The sequence below is a fragment of the Cervus canadensis genome, chromosome 28 (assembly GCF_019320065.1).
Source record: "Cervus canadensis isolate Bull #8, Minnesota chromosome 28, ASM1932006v1, whole genome shotgun sequence".
In the NCBI taxonomy this organism is placed as follows: domain Eukaryota; kingdom Metazoa; phylum Chordata; class Mammalia; order Artiodactyla; family Cervidae; genus Cervus; species Cervus canadensis.
In genome coordinates this window covers 19,777,139-19,791,398 of record NC_057413.1, presented here as the reverse complement: position 1 = coordinate 19,791,398, position 14,260 = coordinate 19,777,139, and the positions used below count along the sequence as shown (strand labels likewise).

At 42.1% G+C, this 14,260-nt stretch overlaps 1 protein-coding gene and 1 pseudogene across 5 annotated transcripts in view; one reads left to right on the top strand and one right to left on the bottom strand.

The window, feature by feature from the left end:
- Positions 1 to 14,260, bottom strand: part of LOC122429593 (BOLA class I histocompatibility antigen, alpha chain BL3-7-like) — a 425,948-nt gene that overhangs the window by 203,220 nt on the left and 208,468 nt on the right. The window lies entirely within an intron of this gene.
- LOC122429941 lies at positions 8,650 to 11,050 on the top strand (annotated as a pseudogene).

Here is a 14,260-nt window from a genome sequence, read left to right as displayed (position 1 = left end):
TAAGAGCTTTACCTGGGCTTCTTATTCTGTTCTTACTAACTTCCTAATTGGTCTAGTTCTATCCAGTCCCAGGATTTTAAATATCACCTATACACAGATGGCTTCCACATATGTATCCCTGCATATTTCCATGGGCTTCCCAGGTGGTTCAGGGGTATAGAATCCGCCTGCCAATGCAGGAGATGCAGGAGACCAGTGTTTGATCCCTGGGTCCGGAAGATCCTCTGGAGGAGGAAATGGTAACCCAGTCCAGTATTCTTGCCTGGAAAATTCCATGGACAGAGGAGCCCAGCCGGCTACAGTTCAAGGGGTCACAAAGAATTGGACTCAACTAAGCGCACACACACACACACACACACATTCTCATAGTTTAAAAAATAACCATACCAAAACAGGTACTCAAATATATTACAGATGGGATTGTAAACTCGTAGTGTTTTCTCAAAGGGCATACGACAATCTCGGTCCAAGTTTTTAAAATGCATACACCCAGCAGAACCACTTCCAGGAGTATATCCAAAAACATACTGGTATATCCGCAAAATGACTGTATTCAAAATTATATGTTATTGTATTCACTTTAAAAGAAAAAAAATCCAGATGCCTACAAGTATGGAACTGGTTAAGAAACACTGCATATCTAGAAATAAAGTACCTTAAGAGATTTTTAAAAAAATAAAAGGACTTTCTTGGAGATCCAGGAATTAAGACTCTCTGCTTCCATTGCAGGGGTTATTAGTTGGATCTTTTGGTCGGGGAACTAAGATCCCACTTGCCTCCTGGTGCAGCCCCAAACAAACAAACAAAAAAGAACAAAAACAAAAAATGAAGACATAAGAAGCTCTTGATATGTATCTTCATGGTATCTTGTTAAATGTAAAAAAGCACGTTGGAGGAAACCATATATTATGTCTTGTATGAAGGGGAAAAGAATATATAGGTATAGAATTCTGTTTGCTTGCATATGCATGAAATGTCTTTGGAGGAATAAACAAGAAATTCCTATCAGTGGTTGCCTGTTAGGGATGGGACAAGAGTGAGAGAGACTCCTAGCCTTTTTGATGCATTTGAAATTTGAACCAAATCAAAATATAAAGTAAAAGATAATTCCAAAGGAGAAAAATGGAACTGAAAAAGCTTAAAAATAACTTGAAGAGTTTTAACCTTCATTAACGTTTTTTAATGTCTCAAAATTATATCATTCTCTGATAATCATTTCATAATGTATGTAAGTCAAATCAGCATGCCCTATATCTTAATTGTGTACAGTACTGCTGTATGTCAATTATATCTCAATAAAACTGGGAGAAAAATAGATTATGGTATGAAAATAGATCTATTATTCTTTGAATTATTACATAATTCCTTGAATTATTACTACCATTTTAATTGAGTGTGTTGTTTTTCTTTTAGTTGCATTTTCTTTCTTTACATATCTGTCTTTCATTCATTAAAAGATAGAATAAGGGCATGATTAATCAACAAATGAAAGTTGTTTGGTCAAGGAAATTGGCTATTTTATTGTTATTCTTTTGGCCTAGCTGTGTGAATTGTGGCATCTTAGTTCCCAGACCAGAGATGCTAACCAGCCCACAGCAGTGAAAGAGCCAAGTCTTAAAAACTGGTAAAAGTGAAAGCGATAGTCACACACTTGTGTCCGACTTTTTGCCACCCCAAGGACTGTAGCCTACCAGGCTCCTCTGTCCATAGAATTCTCCAGGTGAGAATACTGGAGTGGGTAGCCATATCTGACCCAAGTATCAAACGTGAGTCTCCTGCATTGTAGGCATATTATTTACCATCTGAATCACCAGCAAAGCCCCTTGACCACTGGACTGCCAGGCAATTCCCACTTTAAAAAATTATTATTTTCTAATAGTATTTGACAAATTTTTGATTTAAGCAGAAAAGCCCAATCTAGGAGTTTCCCGGGTGGCTCAGTGATAAAGAATCCTCCCGCCAAGGTAGGAGACCCCGGTTCAATCCCTGGGTTAGGGAGATCCCCTGGAGGAGGAAATGGCAACCCAATCCAGTATTCTTGCTGGGAAATCCCATAGACAGAGGAACCTGGCTGCTTGGGGTCACAAAGAGTGGGTCGTGACTGAGCATGCTCGCCCAGCCTACAAAGCATTCTTTTGGTGTTTGGACCAACACTTGTAGTTTCAGCAATCTCAGGTCGCCCTCTAGCGTCCATGTCAAGGTCTCAATAATTAGATATATCACTGGTGTTTCTCTTGTGTGCTTAGTCGCTCAGTCACGTCCAACTCTTTGCGACCCATGGACTGTAGCCTGCCAGGCTCCTCTGTTCATGGGGGATTCTCCAGGCAAGAATACTGAAGTGGGTTTCCATGTCCTTCTTCAGGGGATCTTCCCAACCCAGGGATCAAACATAGGTCTCCCGCATTGCAGGCAGGCAGATTCTTTACCATCAGAGCCATCAGGGAAGCCCAAAAGGATGTGGGCTCAACCAGGATTTGAACCCAGGATCTCTCACACCCGAAGCGAAGACACACTCCTAGAACAACGTGCCTCTTTGGTGTTTCTCCTAGGACACCTGACTGAAGCCATTTGCCAACACTTTCAGGGCCCTCATTATTAGCCCATTCTGTTAACTTGCAAGTTTGTCCATGTCTGTCACCTTATGTTTCCCTGTCTGGATCAGAAAGTGTGATCAGATCTCCTCTGTCATCAGAGGCCCAAACATCTGAGGTAGAGTGAGAGGAAGGCCTGGAGGTCAGTGTCCTGAGGGGTGAGGAAGGACCTGAGGGGGCAGGAGCCAGTCTGTGGAGCTGCAGCAGCCCCAGGTGATGAGTGTAGAGCTCTGCTTCCAGGGCACCCTCTCCAACCTTCACATCAGGTCCCTTCCTGGCTGTCTGCCGCTTCTGTGACCCCCAAGGCAATCAAACACTGGGTCACTGGGGTGCATGCGGTGCCAGGGTGGGTCAGGTGTGGTCTGGTTTATTCTATACCTCACAGTTCCCTTCTGATATTAGAAACCAAACTAGACTCACAAACCCTTGCTCTTCCTGCAAGAAAGTGGTTCTAGTATAGTTCTCAAAGTGCAGACCCAAAACAGGCTACACTGGCATCACCTGGGATGCAGTTTTCAGGACCTACCCCAGACCTACAGATGAGAACTCCAGGGGTGGGGGCCCAGGCCTTTGCATTTTAACAATCCCTCCAGCAGAATTTTCCTGTTCAAATCAAGCCCCGCCCTGCCCACTCCTCATCTCAATATTTAGTAACTGTGATTCCCGAGCAGTCAGATGTTGGGGGCATACTTTCTTGTCAGGAAAGAAACTGGCAAAACTCCCCAGTCAGCTTAGTCTGAGTCGTGTCCTGGCCTAGGCAAAGGAATGCATGTCCTGGATTATGAGTCGTGTTCATTAGTCCTGGGTGTCCATTGGGTTCCTACTTATGCTCAAAATGCAGCTCATATGCTGTCTCCTTTATAAGGTTTTTGTAACTCCTTGCTCAAAGCTGCCAGGCTACATATATGTCCACAAGGCACCTGCGCAGGTTGCACTTACCATTTGTGTGAAAACGTCCTTACCCACATCAGCCTGAGCAAGACTGAGCCAACCTTGAGTGCCAGGAGAGTGTGGGTCCATCAGCCCCAGTTCCTCCTAAAAGCAGCAGCCATCACATAGTAGATATTTAGTACATGTCTGCCAAATGAATGGTCTATAATGGAGAAGGAATTGAAACTCGAAACTATAAGCCAAGAATGGCTGGCAGATTTTCCAAGTCCTTCTGTTGGAACACAGAGCTCACCGAGGTCTGCTTTTGGAATCTTCTCACCTGTCTTCCCCTTCCCAAAGCCCATCTAGTAAAACATCAACTTTCAGGACTGCCTTCCAGATCAGCCAAGTCCAAATCCCCAGATAACTTCTGTCCTGGATCCACATGCTCAACGACAACCCTAAGGGTAATTTCACTGAATTCAGATTACCAATTGGGATGAGTCATGGGGTGGGGTGGGGGTAGGGGGATGTGGGTTGGCCTTCATATTAGGGAAGCTATCTTTGCATTTTTAAAGAAAAGCCTGCTTGACCTGGAAGGGAGAGAAAACATAGTTTTAGTATGTTCAGGAGTCTTCAGGTGAAAACCTGCAGACACCTCCAAGAACGCTAGGACCCACACTCCATGGCTGAACGACTCACTCATCTGTCACCCAGATGGTGCCTAGGTGGGCTTCCCAGGAAGTCCAGAGTCATCTAAGTCTCAAGGCCAACATTTTCTGGGAATCCAGGCTACACATTTAGTATAACAGGGACTCAGATTCTCAAGCTGTGAAAATGAAAGAATCCATTCTACTCTCTCAGGTGTGGTGAGATTAAAATTATGTAATAATCAGTAATCAATAATTGATGGTAAGATCTTATGAGTGAGTGAAAGTCTCTCAGTCATGTCCAACACTTTGGGACCCCATGGACTATAGCCCCCCAGGCTCCTCTGACCATAGAATTCTTCAGGCAAGCATACTGGAGTGGTTTGTGTCATTTCCTTCTCCAAAGGATTGTCCTGACACAGAGATCAAACCCAGGTCTCCTGCATTGTAGGCAGATTCTTTATCATCTGAGCCACCAGGGAAGCCCAATAATAGATGGCATTCTAAGTGTTGCCTTCATTGCTCAGCAGACTCCCAAATCCAAGAAGGATCACAGATTGTGGAGAAAGAGTTCAATTCTTTCCCCTGGAGGACCATCAGTAGGGACTTCTGCCTCATGATGTCGGAGGAGAGATGTTTCAAGGTGAGTTGGGAAAGGAGACTTGAATTTTTTCATTAAAACTTTATTTTGTGTGTTTTAATACATCATTATAAGTATTTTATCCCATTAAAAATCAGGGGCTTCCTTAGTGGCTCAGTGGTAAAGAATCTGCCTGCTGATGCAGGAGACAGGGGTAGGTTTCTAATCCAGGAAGATCCCACATGCCTGGGAGCAACTAAGCCCATTCACTGCAACTTTTGAGCTTGTGCTCTAGAGCCCAGGAGCCGAGACGACTGAGCACCTGGGCCACAACCACCGAAGCCTGCTCGCCCTGGAGCCCGTGCTCCGCAATAAGGGAAGCCACCACGAGGAGGAGCCCGTGCACCAAGGGAGAGAGAAGCCCCAGCTCGCCGCAACTGGAGAACGCCCATTGAGCAATGAAGACCCAGCACAGACAAAAATAAATGGCTAACTAAGTAAATAATTATATTTAAAAAGTAAACCTTGTGCAATCACAAGCAATATATAAAAATATATAAAAGCAGAAAGATGCGAAACCATCTAATGTCTCCACGGGGAGGGACATGGTGAGCTCTTTGGCAGATCGTCACTTCTTAGCTATGCTCAATTGCACAAACTGCTTCCCATGTATTTGCATGTCTATACAGGACTGCATAGCTGTAGTTATATATTATGAATTTTTTTTCATTATGAATTATTTTGCATCTTGTTTTTGAAAACTTCATTATAATCAATAAATAAGTTTATATATTATAAACTCTCCTTAAAAACTGCTTTTACTAGCTGTATACTATTAAAAAAAATATATACCCACTCTTCTGTATCTTTTTTCTACCTTTACAAATAAGGTTTGATTAACATTCTTTTTTTAATTTTATTTTTTATTTTTGGTTGCCCTCATGGCTTGCAGGATCTCACTTCCCCAACTGGGGACTGAACTCAGGACATAGCAGTGAGAGTGCTTAGTCTTCACCACTGGACCACCATGGAATTCCTTGATTAATATTCTTATCCTGAGGTTGTTCCTCTGTGGTCTAGTTGGGATTCAGAGCTTTCACTGCAGAGGCCCATGTTCAAACCCTGGTTGGGGAACTGAGATACTGCCAAGCCACCTGGCAAGGCCAAAATGATTTAAAAATAAAATGTGCATACCTAAACATTATTCTGTATTTTATTTTAAAATGATGGATTTCTTGAATAAAAATCACTGGGTCAAAGAACATGAACTTTTTTTTTTTTTTTTTTTGGGCTGCATCAGGTCTCAGTTGTGGCAGGATCTTTTGTTGTGGCCCACTGACTCTCTAGGTGTGGGTGGGTCCAGGAGTTCTAAGGCTCATAGTTGCGGTGCACTGGCTTATCTGTGCCCGCATGTGGGATCCTACTTCCTGGGCCAGGGACTGAACCGGGGTCTCCTAGATTACAAGGTGGAATCTTAACCACTGAATCACCAGGACAGTTTTGCATCATTATTTTTAAGGCTTGTCATACATGTTTTCAGGGCTTCCCAATTGGTTCAGTGAGTAAAGAATCTACCTGCAATGCAGGAGACACAGGAGATGCAGGTTCAATCCTGGATCAGGAAGATCCCCTGGAGGAGGGCGTGGCAACACACTCCAGTGCTCTTGCCTGGAGAATCCCATAGACAGAGAAGCCTGGCAGGCAACAGTCAATAGGGTCAAAAAGAGTCAGACACAACTGAAGTGACTCAGCACACTGGCAGCCTACATGTTTTCAACTTGCTTTTTGAAAGCACTGTGCCAGCTTGCAGTCAACCCATATTTATTGAACCCCTACTATGTACTGGGACTATTCTAGATTCGAGAGATACAAGTGGTGACAAATAGCCAAGGTTCCTGTTTTTTGGTTTTTTTTCTTTAATAATTTAAAAAACTGCACAGGTTTAAGGACCAATGGCAGAACAGAATTCTGTGATTGGTAACATGTTGATGAACACCTTGATGTAGGACCCTGAGAATTTGGGATGATCAATATTGGGACCTGCATAATATATGCTACCAATATTGAAAACCCACATCAATCACAACTATATTCCACATAATTCTTGTTAATGAGTTAATGGGAACAGATTCTTCTTAGTTTCATCATGGGATCAACTTTTCTTTACAGACTCAATTTTCATTCATTACCCTTTCCAGCTCCATGGCACCTTACCCAAGCTTTCTATGTCTCGTCATTTCTGTATTTATTTAGCCTTTCCTTTCTCTCTCAGGTATGGTTGTGCCCTGCTGTAACCCACATGACACTTACCTTTCGAGTGTGTTTTTCTGCTCTGTCCTTCTCAACAGTTTCAGATTTTTCTTTTTCATCTTCTCTGCTGTACCCCACCTGTCATGTTAGCTCACCCTGACAGATTATGCTTGCTTACCCTGACATACCATGCATGGCATGCCCTGCTTTACCCTGTATTTTTCCAACTTGCTCAGCTTTTCCTTCTCTGAGGCATTTCTCCCATAGCCTATATTTTCCTTCTCTTTCTGAATTTTACCTTTACCAAAAGTTTACCCTTCCCTGGTCAACCTGCCCCTCTTGGCCTGTCTCAAATCTTTCTTACTGTACAGTTTGGCTTAAGCCTACCCTACATTGTCCAGTGTGTACTACTGTAACCAAGTCCAAGCTCTCTCTGCTCATCACACAATAGGCCAATAAATCCAAGAGACAAAGTGTTAAGGCAAGGAATCCAACTTTATTTGGAGAGCCGACTGACGAAGAAGATGGCAGACTAATGTCTCTAAATAACCATCTGTTGAAGCCTGGATGCCAGGTTCTTTTATGGATCAGAGATGGGGATGCTGTGAGGAAACAGAGTAAAAAGACTACTTAATTCTTGCAAATATCTCTTAGAATGACAAGACTCAGGCAGGAGGTGGTTGTTAGTTTTGCTTCCTTACAGTCATTTCAGAGGTGGTATGAAATGGACTATCTCCTGCCATATCAATAAACAAAGATGCCACAGCTCTCCATGATTCCTGCTCTCCCACCCCGCCCCCTGAACTTCTGAGCCACTCTGGTAAGCACCAGACAAATGGTGTCATATCCCACACAAAAAACCCAAGAAAGTCACAGTCCCTCACAGGTTGGCAGGCTCAGGTTATCTCCCTGTGATGTAAACAAAGGCACTTTAGTCTAAGGGTTAGGAGGAGGAGAGACAGGGTTCCCTGAGGGAGGCTACTGTATATGCCTATATTAACAGCAATGCAGGAAACCTGGGTTTGATCCCTGGCTTGGGAAGACCCCCCGGAGGAAGGCGTGGCAAACCACTCTAGTATTCTTGCCTGGAGAATCCCCATGGACAGAGGAGCCTAGCTGGCTACAGTACAAGGGGTCAAAAAGAGAGGGACACAACTGAGCAACTAAGCCCAGCACATATTCATTTATGGTTGTGCTGGGTCCAACAACACAAGAAAAGACTCTACACATGGACATCACCCGATGGTCAACACCAAAATCAGATTTTGCAGCCAAAGATGGAGAAGCTCTATACAGTCTGCAAAAACAAGACCGGGAGGTCACTGTGGCTCAGATCATGAACTCCTTATTGCCAAATTCAGACTTAAATTGAAGAAAGTGGGGAAAATCACTAGACCATTCAGGTATGACTTAAATCAAATGGAGGTTTGTGACATTGTACAGGAGACAGGGATCAAGACCATCTCCAAGCAAAAGAAATGCAAAAAAGCAAAATGGCTGTCTGAGGAGACCTTACAAATAGCCGTGAAAAGAAGAGAAGCAAAAAGCAAAGGAGAAAAGGAAAGATATACCCATTTGAATGTAGAGTTCCAAAGAAGAGCAAGGAGAGATAAGAAAGCCTTCCTCAAAAAAAAAAAAAAAAAAGAAAGAAAGAAAGAAAGAAAGAGGAGAAGGAAATGGCAACCCACTCCAGTATTCTTGCCTGGAAAATCCCATGGACAGAGAAGCCTGGCAGGCGACAGTCCATCGAGTCGCAAGAGTCGGATACGACTTAGCGACCAGATCACCAACCTTATAGCGCCAAATGTGAAAAGTAACTTGAGACTCTTACGCTGCTATTAAAAAAAAAAAAAAATCTTAACAGCAAGTGACCTCAATATATCGAGTAACAGAGAACGCCGTCGTTCTGCAGAAAACTACGACTCCCAGAATGCACCTAGGTAAGGCCTCCAGAAAGGAGCCCGGCGCTGCCGCAAGGGGTTCTGGAAGACGTGGTTTCCACCAGGGGAGAGGTTTCAGCCTTGCAAGGGCGGGAGACTCTTGGAGACCGCCTCCTGCGAGGCGGGGCAAGCGCTGGTGCACAACCAATCGTCGAGTCTGCCCTTGGACACGCTGGGAAGCGGCGAATCGGAACGCAGCGGTTTCCGCCTGGACTGGCGCGCGAGAATTTGAATACAGTGGGGGACTACGGGCTCGGCTGAGGAGAGGTCGTCTGTCTGAGGTGCTACCAGGAGTTAGGATGTCAGCTTTAACGCCAACAAAAAGGAAGCAGTGCTCTTTGAACCATGACATCCCATTATCAGAAATTCCATCAAAGAAATTAATTTTGGACTTCACGGAAAATGTATTTCCATCACCTAATAAAAAGCACATTTGCCAAACCACTATTAAAAATGAAGGAAAGATTCATTGCTCTCAACAGGGCCATTTGATTTCAAGTCCACTCAAAACGACTAAAAATAGATTGCCATCTGCAAATCAAGGTTCACCATTTAAATCTGCTGTGTCTGCTGTATCCTTTTACAACAAAGATAAGTGGTACCTCAATCCATTGGAGAGAAAGCTGATAAAAGAGAGTAGATCCATTGGTCTAAAAACTAATATTGAGGATAAATCGTATTCCTATATGACAGAAAAAAATGCAAGGAAAACCAGTCTGCTCCAAGAAGATGAACAAAAAACCACAGAAGAGTTTGACTGCTAAGTGTCAAGCAGGATATAAATGCATCAAGCCTGTATCAAAGAATTCTAAAAATTCCAAGCAGAACCGAGTGACCTATAAGCCAGCTGTGGAGAATAATTGTTACTCAGCTGAAAATAATCTGAATGCTCCTCGAGTTCTAAGCCAGAAGGTCAAACCACAAGCTACTCTCCAGGGTGGAGCAGCTTTTTTTGTTAGTAGGAAAAAGCCCTCATTGAGAAAATCATCCCTGGAAGATAAGCCGTTACTGGGACTCACCCAGAAAAATAAATCAGAAGTTATTGAAGAGTCTGATGGAGAGAATGTCAATGAAAGAAGTTTTGAGAAAAGGCAAGTGCCAAAGTGTGTGTTAGTAGAAAAAGAACTGAACATTGAGCTGTTGAGTGAAAGAAGTAAAAGTGAAGAGAAATTAATAAAGGATGCATCAGATGGAGTCATTTCTTCAAGGGAGTGTAAAACTAATGAAAATAAGAGTTGTCCTTCAGAGGAGTCTTTCAGTGAGAACAAGGCAGTTTCTCCTGAGTCCATTGTCTATCCCATCTTCACTATGTGTTCAGTCAACACAAAAAGATCTCTAGTTGAAGAACAGTCTTCTGTGGGATCCACCACATCTACTAACTTCTTAAAACAAATCAACGTACAGAAGAGTACTAATACAAAAGATTCAAACAAAGAAACAAAAGACCAGCTCATCATTGATGCAGGTCAGAAACATTTCGGAGCCACCATGTGCAAGTCCTGTGGCATGATCTACGCTGCTTCCAACCCTGAGGACGAACTGCAGCATGTTCAGCATCACCACCGATTTGTGGAGGGAATCAAATATACAGGCTGGAAAAAAGAACGTGTTGTAGCTGAGTTTTGGGATGGGAAAATTGTGTTGGTCCTGCCACGTGATCCGAGTTATGCTATCAGAAAGGTTGAAGATGTCCAGGAACTTGTTAATAATGAATTGGGCTTCCAGCAAGTTGTTCCCAAATATCCAAACAAAACCAAAACCTTGCTGTTTATCTCTGATGAAAAGAAAGTAGTTGGGTGTTTAATTGCAGAGCCCATCAAACAGGCCTTCCGTGTTGTGTCTGAACCAACTGGCCCAGAAACCCCAAGCTCTAAAGAATGTCAGAGGGCTTGGCAATGTTCAGATGTACCAGAACCTGCAGTGTGTGGGATAAGTAGAATCTGGGTCTTCAGACTTAAAAGAAGAAAGCGCATTGCACGACGACTGGTAGACACGTTCAGGAACTGCTTCATGTTAGGCTATTTTCTCAGGACTGATGAAATAGCATTTTCTGACCCAACACCAGATGGCAAGTTATTTGCAACCAAGTACTGCAACACACCTGATTTCCTTGTATACAATTTTATAGTTGAAACCAATTTCAACTATAGAACAGTTATGTGTGAATGAGTTCTGACAGCCCATTATCATAAAATACAAACTATTTAACAAATAGCAATTATCTAGGGATACAAAGAAAGGAAAAATCTTTAATGTATACTGACTAGCACTCTGAATCCTTAATTATGAAACTTTGTAGCTATAGCTGGAAAATTATTTCTCTTTTATGTAAGAACATTGGTTTTTCACAGAAATTTGACCAGTTATTTATAAAGTACACTTTGAGGCCAGAATTACTTCATGCCTGATCAGAAAGTTTAATGATAGGCAAATTTCCATCCCCATTTTTGAAAAGTAACTACTGATTTCACACACAAGGCAAATTTCCATCCCCATTTTTGAAAAGTAACTACTGATTTCACACACAAAATTCTCATTTTATAGGTACTTGGCTGTAGCAACTCAGTTTGAGTATAGTTAAAGTATTTTGAATTTCCAATTTGTACCAGGGAAAGATGTAAGGAATAATATCCTTTTGTATAGAACAGAATTTATAGCTAAATATTTTTTCATTTTAAAAATCATTATTCAGAAGGCACACTTCAGATTTAATTAAAATTAAACTTTGTAATTGCACTATTGTCATTTCATTAATATTTGGTGTTTGTGCCACTTTTCTTTAGTGAACTTATTACTAGTGATTGGTGTCTAACAAAACAATACCCAGTTGGATTAAATGATTCATATGGTTAGATTTTAAATGTATACTAACAGAACCAAGGTTAATAAATATATCTAGGCTGATGGGCCACAGAACATGATGACTTTATGTAAATATACCTAAATATGGATACATTTTTCTAATATAATTCATGGATACTTACTTTGAGAAATTCAGCTTTTTTTATTATTATAAAGTCATGTAGCTTCACTCTGGCAGTAAGACTCTAGGGAAGTAGTGTCCAGGTCGTAACTCTATAGAATCTGTTCCTCTACATTCTTCTATTGGCCTTTAAGTTAGTAGTTCTAAAATTTAAAAGTTTGGGTTCTAAAAAGACTGTGAAAGTGTTAAAATGTGTGTAATTTTCCAAATATTTTAATGCTAGTTTCTGTACTGCTGTATTTAAAAATTGTCTGAAATATTTTATTTGAAAACTTTTATTAACATTATTTTGCTCAATGCCTTTATGATGAATCAATTAAAATTCTTTTCTGTATTAAAAAAAAAAAGAAGAAAGAAAGAAAGAAAGCCTTCCTCAGTGATCAGTGCAAAGAAATAGAGGAAGATAATAGAATGGGAAAGACTAGAGATCTCTTCAAGAAAATTAGAGATACCAAGGGAACATTTCATGAAAGATGGGCTCAATAAAGGACAGAAATGGTATGGCCCTAACAGAAGCAGAAGATATTAAGAAGAGGTGGCAAGAATACACAGTTAAACTGTACAAAAAGATCTTCACGACCCAGATAATCACGATGCTGTGATCACTCACCTAGAGCCAGACATCCTGGAATGTGATGTCAAGGGGGCCTTAGGAAGCATCACTTCAAACAAAGCTAGTGAAGGTGATGGAATTCCAGTTGAGCTATTTCAAATCCTGAAAGATTATGCTGTGAAAGTGCTGCACTCAATATGCCAGCAAATTTGGAAAACTCAGCAGAGGTCACAGGATGGGAAAAGATCAGTTTTCATTCCAATCCCAAAGAAAGGCAATGCCAAAGAATGCTCAAACTACTGCACAATTGCACTCATCTCACATGTTAGCAAAGTAATGCTCAAAATTCTCCAAGCCAGGCCTCGGTAATACATGAGCCATGAGCTTCCAGATGTACAAGCTGGTTTTAGAAAAGGCAGAGAAACCAGAGATCAAATTGCCAACATCCACTGGATCATCAAAAAAGCAAGAGAGTTCCAGAAAAACATCTATTTCTGCTTTATTGACTATGCCAAAGCCTTTGACTGTGTGGATCACAATAAACTGTGGAAAATTCTGAAAGAGATGGGAATACCAGACCACCTGATCTGCCTCTTGAGAAATCTGTAGGCATGTCAGGAAGCAACAGTTAGAACTGAACAGTTAGAACAGACTAGTTCTAAATAGGAAAAGGAGTACCTCAAGGCTGTATATTGTCACCCTGCTTATTTAACTTATATGCAGAGTACATCATGAGAAACGCTGGGCTGGATGAAGCATAAGCTGGAATCAAGATTGCCAGGAGAAATATCAATAACCTCAGATATGCAGATGACACCACCATTATGGCAGAAAGTGAAGAAGAACAAAAGAGCCTCTTGATGAAAGTGATAGAAGAGAGTGAAAAAGTTGGCTTAAAGCTCAACATTCAGAAAACTAAGGTCATGGCATCCGGCCCATCACTTCATGGCAAATAGATGGGGAAACAGTGGAACCAGTGGCTGACTTCATTCTTCTGGGCTCCAAAATCTCTGCAGATGGTGACTACAGCCATGAAATTAAAAGATGCTTATTCCTTGGAAGAAAAGTTATGACCAACCTAGACGGCATATTAAAAAGCAGAGACATTACTTTGTCAACAAAGGTACGTCTAGTCAAGGCTATGGTTCTACCAGTAGTCATGTATGGATGTAAGAGTTGGACTGTAAAGAAAGCCGAGTGCCGAAGAATTGATGCTTTTGAACTGTGGTGTTGGAGAAGCCTCTTGAGAGTCCCTTGGACTGCAAGGAGACGCAGCCAGTCCATCCTAAAGGAGTTCAGTCCTGAGTGTTCATTGGAAGGATTGATGTTGAAGCTGAAACTCCAATACTTTGGCTACCTGATGTGAAGAGCTGACTCATCTGAAAAGACTGCGATGCTGGGAAAGATTGAGGGCAGGAGGAGAAGGGGATGACAGAGGATGAGACGGTTGGATGGCTGACTCAGTGGACATGAGTTTGAGTAAACTCCGGGAGTTGCTGATGGACAGGGAGGCCTGGGTGTGCTGCAGTCCATGGGGTCGCAAAGAGTGGACTCGACTTAGCAACTGAACTGAACTGAACTGGGTCTTTGCTGCTGTGAGCAGACTTTCTCTAGGGGCAGCAAGTAGGAGTTCTCTTGTTGTGAGCACAGGCTCTCGGTGCACTGGCTTCAGTAGTTGCAGCACTCGGGCTCAGTGCTTGTGGTACACGGCTAAGTTGCTGCATTGCCTGAGCAATCTTCCCGGACCAGGGATGAAACCCATGTCCTCTGCATTGGCAAATGGATTCTCATCTACTGGACTATCACAGAAGCCCCAAGGTTCTTATTTTAAAGAATATATATT